Below are 19,574 nucleotides of genomic sequence, written 5' to 3' on the forward strand. Positions count from 1 at the left end.
CCGTTAGGACCGGCACTCGGGACTGCTCCTGGCAGAAAGACCCCAAAAGTCACAGGACGCAAGGATGGGAATATTTTTATTCTAACAGAAGGAAGAGGTGTTCTCTCTGTTTTACGTCTGTAATTTAAATGTCTTTCTTAAAATAAAAATTTGTTAATGTTTTTATTTATTTTCGAGAGAGAGAGTGAGCAGGAGAAGGGCAGAGAGAGAGGGAGACACAGAATCGGAAGCAGGTTCCAGGATCCGAGCCATCAGCACAGAGCCCGACGTGGGGCTTGAACCACGGACCACGAGATTATGACCTGAGCCAAAGTCAGACACTTAACTGACCGAGCCACCCAGGCGCCCCTAAATTTATTTCTAAAATTGTTTAATAAAATTTTCATTTTACATAAAAGTTACAAAAACAGCACAGAGAGTTCTTGTGGTCCCCACACCCAGTTACCCCTGCCACTAACACCTCACGTTGTGATGCTATCAATCCCATAAATGCTGAGCTAAATGAACGCATGATGAACCAGTTTTAACCAAATCCACATTTTGTTCAGATTTCGTTGGTGTGCCCCCAACGTCCTCCTTCTCTCCTGGGACCCCATCCAGGCAGGTCAGAGCGTCCCATTTGGACCATACGTGACCTTAGCCTCCTCGGGGCTGTGACAGCCTCTCAGACGGTCCTCGTGCCTGATGCCTGGACGGTTTTGAGGAAGTTTTAGGTGCCCCGGTTGCAGGGGGTGGGGGGTTGTGCTAATTTTCCGGTAGCGACACTGCAGTTACGGACTTGGGGGGAGAGGTGCTGTCCCCTAGTGTCACGGTTCACGCCATCCACAGGAGTCATCACAGCTGACCCTTGTGTGGCTGTGGGGCTGGGGGTCCTGAGGGGTCCCCACGTGGAGCCGCCCCAACCCCTTCTCTGTGGAGAGACCCCCGTCCTCAGGGCGCCCTCCTGGAGGGCAGAGTCCCCGCAATGATTTCGAATTCTACACAGCCCGTGTGTCCTCTCCCTCGGCGTACTTCTCACACGATAATTCCTAAGGTTTTTAGAAAGTCATTATTTGCCTCTGTTAGAAATAGGCGATGCGGCGTTTTTTTTCCACCAGGAAACAGAACAGGCCCCCAAGGCCCCTACGTGCTTCTTGTGTAATCTGATGATCCAGACCGGAAACGCTTCCCTCCCCGGCCAGCACCTTCTCCAGCTCCCCCGAGGGCCCCACCAACGGGGGGGCCGTTCTGCCCCTGAGCCCACCTTCCTGGGCGCCTGCGTCCCCCTCCCTGTCACACCGCACCCACCCTCCACCCCACCCCATCATGCCCCCGAATCTAATCTGTACAGAAGTACGTGGAAATAGAGACCCCAAAGCAGGTACTCACGGATGGCCGAGGAGGACCCTGCCCGGCCACCTTCGGGTCCCCACGGCTCTGTGTCAAGACCCTCGAGGGGCAGGGCTCCAGGTCAGAGACGAACGACTCTGTTCCACAGCCAGCTCTCGGCCCAGTGGCACCTGCACAGACATTATGTGGGGTACGGCGGTGGGGGGGGGAGGGGAGAGGTAGGCGGCCTGCCCTCGGCCCCCGTTCTGCCCTCAGCATCCCCATCTGTGAAATGGGCTTCTGAGCACTCAGTCCTAGGTTGCGCTCAGCCCTGCACGAGGACGATGTCACTCAGTGCCCATGTGCAGTGTCCCACACATCTCACACCGTGTGTGGCCTCCGCTGTGTCTTTCTCGGAACCCGGGGAGCAGCAGCACCAGCTGAGGGGCGTACTGATGGTGGGGACCCCAAGGTGAAGAGATGGACACAGCAGGCAGGACCCAGGCCTCCAGCAGCTGAGGGTCAGCGCCTCGTGCACTCTGCCACATGGCCGTCTGTGGCCCCGCAGGACAGGCAAGCCCCGGGGCAGGAAGAGGGGCTCCAGCCTCCACGACCGTGCTGGCAGGCGACACCTCGGGGAAGTGGGCACCCCGGGGGCCCCATCGGGGCCCGGCCTCTGCCTGGGGCCGGCCACAGACGCCCCCTAGTCCAGCGCCGGCCCCACACCTCCAGCATCCTCTGCCCGACGGGAACGTCCAGGCACAGCTTTGCCACGGGGGTCTCCTCGAGGGAAAAGCCTGCAGGCCGGGCCCACTGCAAACACGCAGAGCCTCAAGGCGCCTGGGTGGCTGGCCGCGAGGTTGGGCCCTAGTCCCGGCTCCCCCGGTGACACAGAAAGGAGCCCCCGGCCCCCAGAGTCTCGTGACTGGGGCCCCTTCTGTGGGGCGGCCACATGGTGTCTGTGCCCCCATGGGGCTCGTCCCGGAGCAGGATTCCCACCCAGGGGTGCCTGGCGGACATCTGCTTCAGGATCTCGGGCCCACGGGGAGCGTGAGAAGTTCACGTGGACTTGGTGTCCAGGAGCGGTGGTGGGAGGGAGGGAGCGGGAGCCGTGATCTAATATTCCCTCTGATTGCAAGGATCGCACGCTAAGGGCCGCTGTCTCTCAATCACCTCGGCCCCTGAGCCCTTTAAACCAGGCAACTTTAAAAGAAACATGTGTCTTTCCAAATTAGCTTTGTATCTAAGAATAATAAGACGGCAAGAGTTGTATTAATTAACTTACAGCCAGCGGGTTGTTTTATTTGCTACAAAGGGAACCAGCATTTATTAAGCTGAGAGCGTGATCCAGGCCCCACTGGGCACGTCTCAGACGCTCCCGCTACTTTCCACAGAGCTCGGCCAGTGGTGGGGCCGGCTCAGGGCAGAGAGGAGCCTGCGGCCCAGGGACAGTGCGGCTCCGGACCCCAGCGCGGCCGGCTTTCCTCCCCGGCGTCTGCCCCCCACCCCATTCGAATCGGCCGGGGGTCTGGGCTTTGCACTGAAAGACAGCAGAAAACCTTCCGTGAAGAGTGGCTTTTTCACAGAATGGGGATCGGGTGCTAAACACAAGCCCGTGTGGCTCAGGCCCGAGGCGCACGGCGAGCTCATCCCACCCGCCCCGGGGCCGCGGAGGCTGGCGGCAGGTTGACCCGGCCCTCGGCAGGGACTCCCGCCTTGGGGAGTTAGGGTCCCGTCCCACCTGTCCCACACCGTGGCCCCGGGCCCGGCTCCGCTGCAGGTGGGGTGGCTCCCACGTGGTCTGGCCGTGTCCCCAGCCCCACCAAGGGGCATCTTGGACTCCACGTGAACTCCCTGCAGAATCAAAGTCGGGGGCTTCTGTGAGGAACAGGCCACAAGCTGAGCCCGGCCAGAGGCCCACCTGCCCGACCGGCCCGTGAGGCCAACTCCACAGTGAGGGTCACTCCGCCCCGAGAGCAAATTCTAAACTCGCTCTATGACCCACCATCTGGGGAAACGTGGGGACGGCCAGAGCTGCCTTCTAAGACCCCCGTGTTTTCATAAGCCTGCTGTCAGGCCCAAAGGGGGCCCGGAAGGTCCCCTCTGGTCGAGTGCCGGGTAAGTCAGGCTGGGAGCAGGAAGGAACCACGTCTGCAGGCGGTCGGGTGACCATCAAGGGCCGCGGGCCGAGGAGGGCAGAACTAGCCCCCGTCACACTTGGACGGTGGGCGGGCTCCAGAGCACCTGTACCCTCCGGGCGCTCGAGGCCCCACACGGACGGAACGCCTCCTCCTTCCCAGAGCTCAGGAGCACAGTCGCGGCACTGGCTCCGCGGTCAGCACAGGAGGACGAGGTGGGCGCCAGGCGGGGTCCAGGCTGACGGCCCAGGGACACAGAGGGAGACAGGGGACAGCTGACAGGCTCTGAGTGCAGGACAGCTCCATGTCCCATGTCTGACACCTCAGAGGCCACAGGAAGTCACACGTAGCCCTCTTCCTGAAATTTAAACACCCTTTGGAACAAATGACTTTCGTGGTGCTTTCTATACAGTTGAGGAAGTTCCCCTGCTTTTCACCACGTGCTGTCCCAGAAGCAGCAGCTGAGGAAACACAGCAGCACATGCACTGGGGCAGCGGCCCCCACACCGGCCTGGGGGTGGAGGCCCCCCAGGAGGACAGGAGACCCCCAAGATCTCACGGTGCCTTCCACCCGCACAATAGCACCTCCAGCAGGACCGGCTCCTGGGCTGTCCTCACCTGCCGCACAAGCGCTCTGCACCCGGATGCAGAATCGGGCCCCGCTCCTCCTGGGGCCCGGCGTGGGCTGGTCTCTCCCGCCTGCTCCCCGCACTCCGCAGCACTGCAGCATCACGGGGGCGGGGGGGGGGGGGGGCTGAGGTTCACCGGCAGGACCCGCCCCAGGAGCCGGCCGGGCCGAGGGCCCAGTGGATGGCAGACCCGCGGCCCCTCGTGCCTCGGTTGGGGTCTCGGCCAAGCAGGGCTCCTGAGGTCGTCGAAGCCTGCGCTTCTGTCCTTCACGTCGCCAGGCTGGGGTTTTGGGGGGGCTTCGGGGGCGGGGGGCGTCTGCGTGTTTTCTCTCGCCTGCGGCGGCGGGGCCTGGCATTTCTGTCTCCCTCACCCACCGGCTTGAGAATGGCCTTCGCCACAAGTGAAAGGGCCCAGCCCACCGTGCACGTGAAGCGGGCACACGCCTTTGCACAGAGGCCTGGCAAACAGTCCACGGAAACAAGATCTAAGGAGCGGAGGGCCCCCCGCCCTCTCGGGGTCCTTGCGGGATCCGGAGTCTTTCGCTTGAGCAACCTGTGTTCTGTTTCTGCTGGTTTTCCACCCAAACCATCTGGATCGTTACCTCTCCTCGTCTGGGCCTCCTTCATTGCCTGCCCCTCCCTCGGTGTGTCCAGACATCCCTGCAGACAGGCAAGGAGGTGGTGCGGGGCCGGAGGGCACCGGGAGTCCCCCTTGGGCCCAGGACGGGGGAACAGGAGTACCATCGGACACGCTTGGAATCAAGTGCTCGTCGTCCGTGACGATTCACACGGAAGGGGTCGCAGCCAGCTCTGCCATGCCTGTGTGTGTGGGTTTGTCTGTGTTCTGCTCCACGGTGGGGTGTTTGTCACTAGTGACCACAGGGAATCCAGCCTCTGAGACCCAGTCCAGCCGGCGCTTCCATTTGTTATGCAAAGTCCGAAGCGCCAGGGACCCCACCCTGCGTAGGGACGCAACTTCCCAGCTGTGGGTTTTTAGGGGGGGGGGTTCCCTGCAGAGAAAGGCAGCTGGGGGGCTTCTGGGACCCTGGCCATAGATAACACGTGACAACGTGCTCTACCCGCTCCCCGTGAGCAGAGGAGGGCGACCCTTGTCACCTGGGAGGGGCTCCCAGAGCCCTGGGCCCGGGAGGGTCTCCTTAGACTGCTGGGAAGAGGCTGTCACCTGCAGCTCCCCCTGTGACCCAGCACAGGACGATGGGAACGGCCGGTGGGTGGGAGACACGAACAGCCACACGGTCACTCAGCAGCCGTGCCCGTGGGTTCTCCGAGGAGCACCCTCAGGCCACATGGCTCAGGCTGCCTGGTGTCGGACGGGCAGACCAGCCGAAGCATCGAGTGAGCCTCTGTTTGGATTGTCTTCTGGGGAGGACAATAAGGAAGCCGGCCCTGAGCCTCTGACCGCTTCAGCCACAGGCAGGCGACCTTCAGTGTTTCATTTTACGTTTTATTTTTGAGAGAACGGGAGCACGGGGGAGGGGCAGAGGGGGGGAGGGGAGAGACAGAACCCCAAGCAGGCTGCACCCTGTCAGCGCAGAGCCCGACACGGGGCTCGAACCCACGGACCCCAAGATCATGACCTGAGCCGCAACTGAGAGTGGGACACTCGACCAACTGAGCCACCAGGTGCCCCAGACAGGTGACTTTAAGGGTGGGTGGATGTGCAAGACGGGGTTAAGCAGAAACGGCTCAGTGCCCAAGACCTGACCCAGGCCCCGGAGCTGAGGTCTCTGCCAGCACCCACCCGGGGTGGGGGCCAGGGACCCATGCGTGGTGACCCAGGCCGGGACGAGGGGGCGAGGCCATCACAGGCAAGAGGACACTGTGTCTCTTCTCCTCGAACGGCAATTGCTCTGCAAAGAGAATGCACGTGGTTACCTCCGTCGTACATGGGAGGTAACCCTTGGCGGGAGCCTGGTGCCCCTTGGCAGGAGCTGGTGCCCCTTGGCGGGAGCCTGGTGCCCCTTGGCGGGAGCTGGCCTCGCAAGAGACAGGACACAGGGCTTGGCCTGTGGCTTCTAGTGTGAGCCCGGGGCAGGCGTGCCCTCCACCAAGGCCCCGGGTCTGGTCGACTCTGGCTGGAGCGCCCAGCCAGTGGATGCAAGTGGGAGCAGGACTGTGTTAGCGAGGCACACAGGCACACGCGGGCACACGCGGGTACACACGAGCATGTGGGCACACACAGGCACACAGGCACACACGGGCACAGGGGGACACAGGCAGACACATATGGGCACGTGGGCACACGCAGGAATACGGGGGCACACAAGCACACGGGCACATGCGGGCGGTCACCACTGCCCCGCCCCTAACAGGGCTTCAGCCTGACCTCGCAGGTGGCCCCGGCCTGATCGCAGTGCCCCCCGTGCCGTCCGCAGGTGCGAGCCACACAGATAGCATCCGGCACCGGGAGCAGCCTCGGCCCGAGGGTCAGCGTGGACAGTGGGACAAAGCTCCAGGCTATGCCAGCTGCACCGCACGGGGTCCGTCTCATTCGCTGTGGGTGTTCTCTCCCGACGTCCCCCTGCGTGCTTCCTCGTGGGTCCTCGAGCCCAAAGCGTGCCAGCAGGAGCCGCGTGTGTCCCGGGCAGGAGCTCTCGCACGGCCTCGTGTCATGGGCGAAGCGAGAAAGAGACAGGGGAAGGCAGTGAACGACACCCGGTCTGGCGTCTGTCTGCGTTAGTTCGGTAACTTCAGCGATGGGGGACGTGGGGCTGAGACAACAGCGTAGTTATGACGAGTGAGGACAGCCGTGCCCGCGTTTCCCGAGCGTCCGTCCCACCCGCTTCACCCAGCTGCCCGGCCGGGCCAGTCCTGGGGGCCTGCCCTCCCTGCGCGTCCTGCACCCCTGCTCCCAGCAGCCGGTGCACTGAAGGAAGAGGTCGCTGCTAATCACATTCGGGAGGTCGACGGAGTAACTGTCTGACGAGGTGCAAGTGTCCACATCGGGTGTCCATAAATAATGTTTACTGACTAAACTTCACTCCACCGTGGAGCTCGCCAACCACAGAAAACAGACTGCCCTGCCTCCTGGTCGCTCGCCCCACGGATGTGTGCGCCCTGGGCGGATGGGCACTCGGCTCCGGCCGGTCCCGGCAGCCGGACCTTGACTCTGAGAGATTAAGGAGAACCGTGTTCACAGAAATTCAACGACCAAAAACAAATGGAAATGCACAGTCTCTCCGAGCTTGCACTGAGACCCCGGGTCCCCGGCGCGGTGAGAACCAGGCGTGTCCGAGTGCCCGCGGGTCCCAGGGCCAGGAGGAGGTCCATCCACAGAGCGCAGGGGCGCTTTCACGCGGCAAGGGTACTGGAGGCCGTGGTGTGACGTCCTCGGGTTCATGATCAAGGGACACTCAACGACTCCCCGGATGGCCGCCGCGGTGGCTGTCAGACCAGGACCAGACCCCGCGGCTCCCGGCCCCGGCCCACGGACCTTCTTCGGCCTCGCCCGCTGGCTTACCGAAGCACCGCCCGCCAAACGGCAGCTGGCGGCTGACTGGTGAGAGACGTGGCTGCAGTCTCGGTGGCAAACCCCGGCCCCGGGGACCCCAGGCCCAAGACGCCACCGGCCAGTCCCTGAGGTCAGAGCCCGTTCGCGGTGATGCTGAGCTGCCGCCGGCCTCTGAAGCGCGCTGGCCCGCGATCACACGCCGGCTGCGAAGCCACATGTTGCCAGGTCACTGACCGGCACCCTTCACAGAGCGCGGAAGTGCTAGCTTTCTTACATTCCGACCCTCGAGCGCCGGTCTTGGCCATATTCCGAGACTCCGGGAGCACGCCGGGAAGGAGGAGGCCTGGTCCAGACCGAACCGGCCCCTCGTCACGTTCTCACTTGAGACCCGGCCAACACCGACGCTCACTCAGACGCGGGCGTCAGGCGAGTGTTTTCTCAGAAGCGAACACGGTTGGCGCTTTGCTTTAAGGCAGACGACCCGACGTGTTTGCTGCTGATGGCAAGATGTCAGCTTCCCAGCCGGCGTTAGAACGTGGAAAACTCGTACCGGCCTGGGCTCTCCTCCGCTTCCCACTTTTCTGAGCAGGTTGGGGGTGATGCTGACGACTGGGCTTCGTGCTGTTGCATAAACACGCGGGCACTTGGCGGATCCAGCCCGTCAAAGTGGCCTGCGGGGTCGCTCCAGAGTCCACGTGGCGGCCGGCCCCGGAGAACCTAGAATTTATCACAATTTGTGTCGTTTCAAAGAATACTCACAATTATCTGGGAAGACTGACACAGTGCTCCTCTCTTCCAACTAAATATTTCGGATAGAGATGAGATTCTGGCCAGTAAGCCAGACATAAAAGAGATTGTTCTCTCTAAAGACGTTTTGTTATGTCTCATAAAAGGTTGCTTATGCTAATACTTAAAGGGTTTATCATTGTTACTTTTAAATGAATCAATCAACCAATGTTTTTCAAATTTCTCAGCTTTAGTTGCTACTATGATGTGTCTCAATAGGTGCACCCCACATGCACAAAAGCTCTTGGGGGTCCTCAGCAACTTTGAAAGGTGTTCTGAGACCGAAACAAATAATAACTGCTTAGCCCAAGTTGGCAATTTCTAAGAGGCCTTTTTGTCAATAGAGGAAATGTTCAGTCTGTTTCCCCCACGTGATGGCTGGAAAGTGCCTTCTAGAAAGTGAGATGGGCGGTCTTTCTGTGGGTGTGGAAAAGGATCTCCCGAGGCCTGCCTGGAGGAGTTGGCACCGTGAGTTCTGCACCGAAGGCCGGGCTCCTGTCTTTGCCTCCCCGGGTTTTGTGCTGGTCCCACTCACAGACCCCTTCGGCTTCTGTCCAGATTCTGGTCCGAAACGGAAGCAGGCTTCGTTCGGCCCCTCCCCCAGACAGCCATCTCCCTGCCTCCAGGCCCTTCGAGTGCCTATGTTTTCATTTAACAAAACATAATCTGATTCAGCAACTATCCACCGGGCATCTGTTGTGCTGTGCTGTCTCGGGGGACTGCAAATGCGTGGTAACTCGCTTCCTTGATTAAAGAGCCCATCTCGACCGGCGTGATTGTCCTGTTTCTGAGCTGTCAGGAAACCCTGAACGCGGCCGTGACTTTCACACGGGGATGGTGAGCGTTCAGCAGGGTTTCCAGGCCGAGCATCGTCTCTGGGTCGAGTCCGGGGCAGGGCTCCGGGCGTGAGGAGTGACAAGGTACCCGGTGTGTCAAACGCACTTGAAGCATCTGCATCGGGGATGCCAGACTGTGAGCCATTGCAGGACACGGCAGATGCTTTTTATGTAGGAAATCAGCTTTGACTCAAGACGGTGACCAGCAAAACCAGCCAATGACTCAAATCTGGCGGGGGGCGGGGGGGGGGGGCGGGACACAAACTGACACGGGGACCAACCACCCTGCTTGGAGGCCCAGGCCGTGGATGGGCCACACCAGCCCGGGGTCCTCTGGCTTCGCTGTGTGCAAGTCAGACACGCAGGTGTGACCCAAAGTGCACACTCCCACCCCACTCGGCCAGTACCAGGTGGGGGCCACGGACAGAAGCCAGGGGGTACACACGGACACACACACGGGCTAGAGAAGTGGACAGAGGCTGGAAAACAGCACGGTCCACGGTCCGCTCTCATCAGCCGATGGCACGGTGAAGTCGGCGGTCGGTAAAAGGGAAGCCACGTGCGGTGGGATGGCTCTCTGCCCTGTGCGTGGTTGTGTCCACCCCACACGAGACCCTGTGCGTGGCAGTGGCTCTTCGGTGGCCCTCTGGCCGCCGTCACCCCACGTCCCCAGAGAGCTGGGCTCAGTGCAGGCGAGGTGGTGCCCGGGACAGGCCCGGGAGTGAAGGCAGAGCACAGACACAGCAGCAGGTGACGGAGTCGGGAGCCGGGCCTGGAGGTGACAGTCTCTGGGCAGATCTTCACGGCCCACGGTCCCAGCCTTTGGGGACGGTGTGTGCTTGTTCGGAGACTTTGCGACAAGGGCCCCGCATGGCGTGGGGGGATCCCTGACCTGGAGGCCCTGCCCGGTCTGTGGCCCCTGCCCCGGTCCAATCACACACGCAGGCTCAGGAAGGAGCCAGGCCTGCGTGCAGAGCCAGTGCCTGGCCCCCAGGGTCCTGGAGCACAGGAGAGCCAGCCCTGGGGAGAGACCCCACAGCGGGAAGGACGAGGCTGGGGCCTGGCCCCTGGGGTCCTGGAGCAGAGACCCCACAGCAGGAAGGACAAGGCTGGGGCCTGGCCCCCGGGGTCTTGGAGCAGAGACCCCACAGGGGGAAGGACGAGGCTGGGGCCTGGCCCCTGGGGTCCTGGAGCAGAGACCCCACAGGGGGAAGGACGACGCTGGGGCCTGGCCCCTGGGGTCCTGGAGCAGAGACCCCACAGGGGGAAGGACGAGGATGGGGCCTGCCCCCTGGGGCTGGCAGGACTCACTTGGGGAGGTGTGGTTGTGTGTGGCACCTGGGGAGGCTGGGCCACAAGCATTGTGTCTCCAGAAATGGCCAAGACCAGTGCCCAGACCAGGCAAGGGGACAACAGAGACCCCAGTCCTGTGGGAAGGACAGCTACCAAGGTGGCCTCCCCAAGGCCTCCCCAAGGCCCCCTAGACTCAAGGGGCGGCCACAGGAGACAGAGACTTTCCCCAGGAACGATGGACACTAGTTCTCCTCAGTGCTGGGAGTGGGATTAATTTGATTTGAAAGAAAAAATACAGTGTGGCATTTCACATGCGCCCAGGTTTGCAGAGTAAGAAGCCCGGAGACGAGACAAAACCTGGGACCCCCAGCTGGAAGCCTGCACCCCATCTGACCCCTCAGTGACCTTCATACCCGACTCGTGTTTTCCATGAGAAGCAGATCGCTCATCACGTCCGGATTCACGTCCTCTCTCCCTGGCCCATCCCTGAGCATCACTCATGAGAATTCCCCTCTTAAACCTCATCCTGTCCCCAACCCATTCTCGTAAGACCAAGACCCTCCGGCCTGACTTGCCAAGAGCCCGGGGGTTCCTCCTACACCTGCATCTGACACCAAAGAACATTCCCTACCAGGCGATGCTTGGGGCTTCATAAACGACTGTGGATCTGGTGGCCGCAGCAATCTTTTCTCAGAATTCGGGGGCACTGGGGGTGGGGCACAGTCTGTACTCACGTGACTCTGCCCTAGAACTGCTGGAGGGTACATCTTGTCCCCCCCCCCCCCCCCCGCTGGCCTGGAGCTTCCAGCCGACGCCGGAAGCTGCTCTGTGTGTCCTCCACGGCCTGACCTGCATTCACCAGGGCGCGATCCAGAAGCCTCCCCACTCTGGGATCGTGCACTTTGGGGTGTGCTGGCCTCTCTGGCTACGAGAAATACCAAGGGACCCCTCAGACCTTTGACCTCCATGCTGCTCAACACTGAGACGTGCGGCCACGGGCCACCAGGCTGGCCCCAAGGGGCGCCAGCCTGCGTCCCGGGGGCCGGGGGTCAGTGCAGAAGCCTCAGCAGCAGGGACCCCGTGTACTCACCGCCCTGGAGAGTGGACCCCTCGGGTGCCCTCTGCTGCTCGGACCCTACGCTGTCCACCCTGCCCTTGGACATTTCCGGGAGAGCAGTGTGGGTTTGTGGTCAGACTGCAGGGTCGCTTTCCCTGTCTGTGGGTGGTCCTGTCCGGTGGGCAAGGCCTTTGAGCATCTGAGCCTGTCGCGTGGTCCTGGCAGAGAGTGAGCTCCGGGTACCTAGAGTCAGACCATCCGCACACACGGCGGCCTGTTTCCCGGGAGCGTCCTCCCCAGAAGAGCCAGCCCGGGCTCCCCGGTCCTGGCTGACAGGCCCCAGCTTTGCCTCCGGCATGTGAGGCGGGAAGAAAATGTGGCTTTGAAGTTACAACGTTGGAAAAGTAATCACGAAAAATAAGACAGAGCAGCTCCGTGGGGCTGGAGGTGGACCCCCGGGCCGGCTCCTCTAAAACACATGCCACACGGGGGCCCCCGGCCCCCTCGGCTCGCCGCGCTGCCCGCATCGAGGGTCCGTGCCGCACGCAGGCAAAGTCAGAGCCAGGTCACAGGGACTCCAGAGCTCGGACGGGGCCGCGTTCGGCCTCCATCGGCCCCCACGGGTGTCCAGGGAGGGGCGGTCAGGACTCTCGTCACCCACCGCCCCCAACCCAGAAGGGAAGTGTTAGCAGATCCCGTGTCCGGAACAGTTGCTTCGAGGACGCACACACACGCACACAGCCATTTGCACGTGTGCACGTTGGGCCTTCACGTGGAGGGCACGTATTTTACGTATACCCCTTTATCTCCTGTGAAATACGTGTAGCTGCACGTCTTGGGCACAGTAGGAAGCCCCGCCCCACCTGTGAAGGTCTTCCTGCCAAGGTAGGTGCTCTTTGACGACAGGCTCTCATAATTCACGGCGCTGACCTTCCAGAGTCACCGCACCCGACTAGCAAACGCCGAACCGTGGCCGGCCCCGGGAGACACGGCGCTGGGTTCCTTCCGGACTTTGGTCACGTTTTCCTCCACCGAGCAACACACCGCCAGTGTATGCGCGTGTTTCTGCTTAAAGACATGTGTTGTGGACTCGCTAACGAGCTCGTGGCCGGAGCTCAGGCCTGAAGGAAGCTCGTGTGACACGCGTGTTTTCCCCGTGAGCACATCACGCCCTCCTGCGCCCACAGCACTTAGACGGCTCTCCGGCACTTGAACTGGGGCCGTTTTAAACCCCGAGATCGCCCACAAAAACCACCCAAATGTGCGGACCGTGGCGCTAAGTAGGCCGTAAGGGCCCGTGCTCGCAGTCTGAGCCCGAGGCGCGGCTGGCCACGGCCCGCGTGCGCAGGGAGGGGATCGTGCCACATTCGCTTCCGTGACAGGGTCTGCGATTGTGATGACATCATGTACGTCACCTTCTTGTGCTAAAGGTAAAGACATCAGTCACTCAGAATCTACTTCTTTTCAAGAATCTGGACGCGGAATACTTTCTCCATATTTCCAAACTTTTCTGCGGTGAAAGGCATGGCCGTGGACACTCGGGTCAAAGCGCATTTGTGACGGACAGACAAGAAGCGGCAATCTCAGACCGTCCAGCAGGCGAGGGAGAGCAGACAGCCGGCCACACCCAAGTGCATCAGGGAGAGAGACCTCGTGCTGCCCCTCGCCTTGTCAGGCCAGGCCCCACATCTGAGTGGGAAGTGACCCGAAGGCCGAGCTGGGCCCTGGGGCAGAGAGGTGAGGACAGTGACAGCCCTTGGAAATGTCACCGAAACCAAGTTATGTGCCCTGTCCTGGGCGTGAGGTCGGGGAGAGTCCCCCAGGGGAAGGGCGGTCAGAGGTGCCACTGCAGTGGGGGCTCTGGATGTGGGAAAGGGGGGCCTCCCGCTACGACCGGACCTGGGAAAGGAGGGGCTCCCGCTATGACCCGTTCTGGCTTCTCCGTTGCACCAGCAGCAGGTCTGTGGACACAACCACGTGTTTCCTTCTGGGATCCGGACAGACAGCCGAGCAAGATGACACTGAGGGCCAGTGTCTGTCGGGTCAGGTGACGTGGGGACCAGTGGCCTGCACGCCCATTCCTCATCTGCGAGCTCCCGGTCTCCCTGGGGCCCCGTCTCCATGACTCTGGCAACCTCAGTGCCCGGGCCTGACCCCGGAGAGCCTGACCCCAGCGAGCGGCCTAGGGGGACCTCCCCTCGGCAGGAGGACATCTGGCCCTGGGTGCCAGGGAGGCCCGCTGGCTGGCGGTGACATCTGTCGCTGTGTGTCTCCAGGCATGAAGTCCCCACATCCCTCCTGAGGGTCTCACCTGCCACGCCTTCCCTGGTGATGAGAAAGTGTCCCCGAGGAGGAGGGACGCGGGAGGAGACTGCAGCCTCATCGCGTGGACGCACACACGGCGAGGTGACCCTGGCTTGCTGAGCAGCCCACGTCCTCCCCACAGCCGGCCCGGCTGACACGGGTGACCCCTGAGAGAGCAGGCAGAGCTCCTGATGGACGTTTGCAGGGGAGAGAGCCCAGCCTCAGCCCTGGTCCTGGGCTCAGGAACTCCCTGGGCGGGGAGGGGTGGCTTCTGGATCCGCCAGGACTCCACGGCCCCAGGGAACCCAGCCAGGGATTTCCTACCCTGCCTCTATTAGTTTGCCAGCGAAAATACCAGATGCCAAGTTAGGTCTGAATCTCAGAACAACAACAAATAGTATTTTAGTATAAATATGCCCCAGATTACTTACTGCTCAGCTGGAAGGGGAAAGGGTAGGGGAAGCAACCATCCTGCCCGCCCGTCTCCGCGGGGCCCCTCGGCAGCTTCCCGGGCGTCAGCACCGCCTCTGGGGTTGGAGTCCGAGCGGGCCAGGGGGCAGCCGGCCAGAGAAAGCACAGACCAAGACGCGGAGGTGAGGGGCGCCGTGGGGAGTGTGCGGGGGCCTCCCCCGTGGCCTGTGGGCCACCTTGAGGGCGCCGGGAGGACCGGTGAGCAGGGGCGCTACGGGCGGGGGCTGAGGAGCCAGGCTGCACGGGGCCCCGGGCAGAGCGTGGGGCTGGGCCAGGCCTGGACCCGGTGCCCAGGGCCCTGTGAGCACCACGCCCGACAGGCCCCGACTCCGTGGCTGCCAAGTGAACTCCACGACACTCGAACCTGGAGCGGCCCAACGGTGTGGGCCATTTACGCCACTTCCCCTCGGCCCCAGGCCTCACGCCAAGAGTGCACTCGGCTCTCTGAAAACCCTGCCGTGGACTCACGTCGATGGCAGCCTGGCTTCAGGGGATGCCCCCGAGGGCTCAGGGCAGCCGGAATCTGAGTTGTGCGCTTTCCCGGCCCCCTGGTGTGGAGAGCCCCCTGGGCTCTGGGCTCTGGGCTCTGGGCCCTGGGCAGGGAGGGCGGGGAGGTCAGAGTCCACAGGGTCCCCTGGTCTCCACTGTCCCCTGAGCCTTGGCAGAGGAGACCCTTCAGGACAGAGCAGCAGAGCAACAGTGATGCCTCGAGGGTCCCCAGGACGAGTTTTGATTTGCCCCAACATAGGGTATTCCTCATTCTTTCTCTTTGTGCTCCCTCTCCAACCAGCATCCCTGCCCTCTGCCAGCCCTGGGGTGGCACCTGGGTGACCACCGCCTTCCCTGGCCCACCTGTCGCTGGAAGAGGCAGAGGCCTCCCTGGTCAGAAGTCCTGGGGCGCCTGGGTGGCTCAGTGAGTTGAGTGTCCAACTCCAGCTCAGGTCACGATCTCACCGTCCGTGAGTTCGAGCCCCGCGTCGGACTCTGTGCCAACAGCTGGGAGCCTGGAGCTGCTTCGGATTCTATGTCTCCCTCTCTCTCTACCCCTCCCCCACTCACGCTCTGTCTCTCTGTCTCTCTCAAAAATAAAATAAAAACATTTTTAAAATTAAAAAAAAAGAAGTACATTACTGTGAAGGTTTAGGTCACCAGGGATCAAAGACCCTAAAACCCTTTGGTGAGAGGAGTCAGTGACATTGGAGAGGGTGGCACCGGCTGACAGAGAGTGGCCCCCTGAGGGAGCTGGGAGTGTGCTCCACCCAGTGAGGGGGTGAGCCAAGGAACAGGTAGGTGTGTGATTCAGGAAGAGGGGGATGGGTGCAGGGGCCCCATGCCGACAGCTCCCCAGGGCCAGGAGGGCAGCCACCCCGCCCCAAGCGGGTGGGTTACCTGGTCCCTGCGACCATGAGGATATCGTGCTTAGGTTTTGTAGAGCTGCTGGGGAGTCCAGGAAGACTTAGTGATGGGAACTTAGAGAAACCAAGAAAACAAAAGAAGCAACTAACTCCAGAAAATTAAAAAGCTACACGAGGTGGAGTTTCCTCAAAAAAACTAAATAGAACTACCCTGTGACCCAGCAATTGCACTGTAGGTATTCATCCAAAGGACACAAAAATGCTGATTCCAAGGGGCACATGCACCCCAATGTTTGTAGCAGCACTATTGACAATAGTCAAACTATGGAAAGAGCCCAAGTGTCCATCAACTGACGAATGGGTAAAGAAGACGTGGTATACACACACGCACACACACACGCACACACACACACACACACACACACACACAATGGAATATTACTCAGTGACCAAAAAGAATGAAATCTTGCCATTTGCAACAACGTGGACAGAACTGGAATGTATTATACTAAGTGAAATAATTCAGTCAGAGAAAGACAAATACCACATGATTTCACTCATATGTGGAATTTAAGAAACAAAACAGATGAACATAGGGGGAGAGAAAGAAAAATAATATAAAAACAGACAGGGAGGCAAACCATAAGAGACTCTTAAATACAGAGAACAGACTGAGGGTTATTGGAAGGGAGGTGGGTGGGGGATGGGCTAGATGGGTGATGGGGACTAAGGAGGGCACTTGTTGGCATGAGCACTGGGTGCTGTAAGTGATGAATCACTAAATGCTACTCTGGAAACCAATATTGAAATGTATGTTAACTAACTAGAATTTAAATAAAATCTTGGAAGAAAAACAAACCAAAACAAAACCAAAAACAGCTATACAAGAGAGGATGTAGTTATAGCACAGGGCGGCTGCCATCTGAAAACACAGACGAATACAGAAATTAATGTAATTGCTTATGGATGTTGTAATACAGTCCATGTTTAAAAAAAAGTCTATCAGGGCGCCTGGGTGGCTTGGTCGGTTAAGCGGCCGACTTCAGCTCAGGTCATGATCTCACAGTCCGTGAGTTCGAGCCCCGCGTCGGGCTCTGTGCTGACAGCTCAGAGCCTGGAGCCTGTTTCAGATTCTGTGTCTCCCTCTCTCTCTGCCCCTTCCCTGTTCATGCTCTGTCTCTCTCTGTCTCAAAAATAAATAAACGTTAAATAAATAAATAAATAAATAAATAAATAAATAAATAAATATCGTTGCAGACTTCATGGCCATCCTTTAGACCACTTGGCCAGGCAGTGAGCAAAACTTACAGAATACTGTAAACACCGAGCATTGATTTCTCAACAACACCAAAGTGCAGCGCGGTTACACGGGGAGTCTGGAGGGCGGGGGCAGGTTGGGGAACAAAGCCTTCGTCTAAGCCAGGAGGGTGACAGTAGGTGCTGCGGAAAACTCCGGTGGGGACAGCAGAGAAGGTGCACGTAGTGCCTAGAATGACAGCTGCCGGGACGCTGCCTTTCTTAATAAACACTGTGGCTCTATTTCGCTTCTCATGTTATTTTGATAAAAATGTATACAATAACTCTTAAAAAATAAAACCCACAGGGCGCCTGCGGCTCAGTCGGTAGAGCATGCAAATCTTGACCTCAGGGCTGTGAGTTTGAGCCCCACGTTGGGCATAGAGCTCACTTCGTAAAAAAATAAAAAGAATAAAAAGACATAAATAAATACATAATAAAACCTACAGATCTGACCACGTCAATCCCCTGAAAACACACATTCCAGTTGTTTTCTGTCCCAGGGGGACCTCATTCGAGCACCCAGAGCCACCTCTCCCAACACTCATCACCACCTCTGCTGGGCCCTGTGGCCGGGTCCCGTGCTATCACAGCACCTTGCCGATGTTTGTCAAAGGCGTATGTGGGTGAGGGGCACCTGGGTGGCTCAGTTGGTTGAGTGTCTGACGTCAGCCCAGGCCATGATCTCAGGGCTCGAGGGTTCAAGCCCCCTGTCAGGCTTTGTGCTGACAGCTCAGAGCCTGCTTGGGATCCTCTCTCTCTCTGCCCTCTTCTCCTCCCCCGCTCATTCTCTTAAAAATAAAATAAACATTAAAAAAAAAAAAGGCACGCATGCATGAATGAATGAATGAATGACTGGACAAAGTGGGGTCCCTTTGCAAAGTAATAAGACCAAGGCTAAAGTGGTAGTTTTAGAGACCAATGTGAAGGTTGGGCTGGTACACGTGCATTAAATTTTGATGGTAAAGGAGCCGTCATGATAGGTCTCACCGAGAGAGGAATAATTTCCCAAACAGATCAAAATAACTCACTGTTGAGTCCTTCTGCCAACAAAAGCCAGTCTTGCTCACCATCTCCCTCCTCTCGGGGCAAAGTCTCAGCAGGGCCACCGAGATGGGGCCACAGGGACCATGGGTACAAGAAAGCGAGCCTTCGGGACCACAGGTGCAGACCCCTTCTGGAAGCAAAGTTACCAGCTGACCTCCAGAGCCCCGGGTGTGATTCAGCGCCCAGGTGCCGCCACGCCATCCTGCCACCATACACAGGGGCCAGAAGTGCTCTTCAAAAGGGTGGCCTGGTTTGGGGTAGTGGTTAGAAGGGCTCCGTGTCACCCAGGCCGGGCGGGGTGGGGCGCAGAGAGAAAATACGAGATCCACTCCATGCCCCCAACACCTGCGTAATGGAGACATCGCGGTGGCAGTGATGGCCGTCTGCGTAATGTGGAAAATCTTATTCGGATGGATACAGTCAGCAGGACAGAGACCCGTGCTCTCTGCTCCAGCCACCAGCAAGATTTTTTGATGACACTGCAGCTGACAAGATTTGTCTGGAATACAAGTAATCTGGTGATATGTCAGAATATTTTTCCACAACCCTGGAAAATAATTTTAAGTTGACTTTTGTAGATGCAATTTCCTCTAGCGGTAGAATATAATACAAATGAAGAGTCCCAAGACAACCTGCAATTTTTACTAAAATCATAAGTAGGCGGGAATAGTAAAAGTTATGAGATACCCACTATTAGTCTCTAACATGCACCCGACGGTGGGTACTGATCTGACTATTGCCTTCGGAGGATAAATGCCCATATGGTGACACTGATTGTTAGCTAAACTTGGGTTTCATTGCTTGGGGAGACTTAGTTTAAGGAAGTCTCATATACCAAATCTAAGTGAATAGTACAAAGAAATTAGAGAATTTCATTATGGCAGGATTTTATTTTACTAAGACGTTCACCCCTTCTTCCTAGAGATTCTCTAGTGTAGTCAGACTATAGTTAACAAGACTTGATCTAGCAAAATTCTGTTTCTAATCTGCTTTTTAAAGACATCTCTGCCATATAAATTAAGGAACATTATTATTTATTATTTATTTTGAAGAAAAGTTGATGACCACAATTTTTTTTTAATTTTTTTTTAACGTTTATTGATTTTTGAGACAGAGAGAGACAGAGCATGAACAGGGGAGGGGCAGAGAGAGAGGAAGACACAGAACCCGAAACAGGCTCCAGGCTCTGAGCTGTCAGCACAGAGCCCGACGCGGGGCTCAAACTCACGGACCGTGAGATCACGACCTGAGCTGAAGTCGGACGCTTAACCGACCAAGCCACCCGGGCGCCCCTAGCCACAATTTTCATCAAAAGGGCAAATATGCTTAATTTCTACATTGGTGTTTATAAGCCAAGAAACAACATAATATGATCCAGAACACTAATGTACAATCTGGAACACTAACATGCGATCCGGAACACTGACGTAAGTACAACGAATATGAGATGCCGCCTTCATGGGGCTCTGACTGTCTGTGTTCTACAGATATTTTTCCCAGCCTGACATGACTGAATTTGCGCCAACATATGGCACACTCCACACTCACCCTGCACACACACCTCAGGGCTCAGGTGGCCTAG

Source organism: Panthera tigris, chromosome D3 (assembly GCF_018350195.1).
Source record: "Panthera tigris isolate Pti1 chromosome D3, P.tigris_Pti1_mat1.1, whole genome shotgun sequence".
NCBI lineage: Eukaryota > Metazoa > Chordata > Mammalia > Carnivora > Felidae > Panthera > Panthera tigris.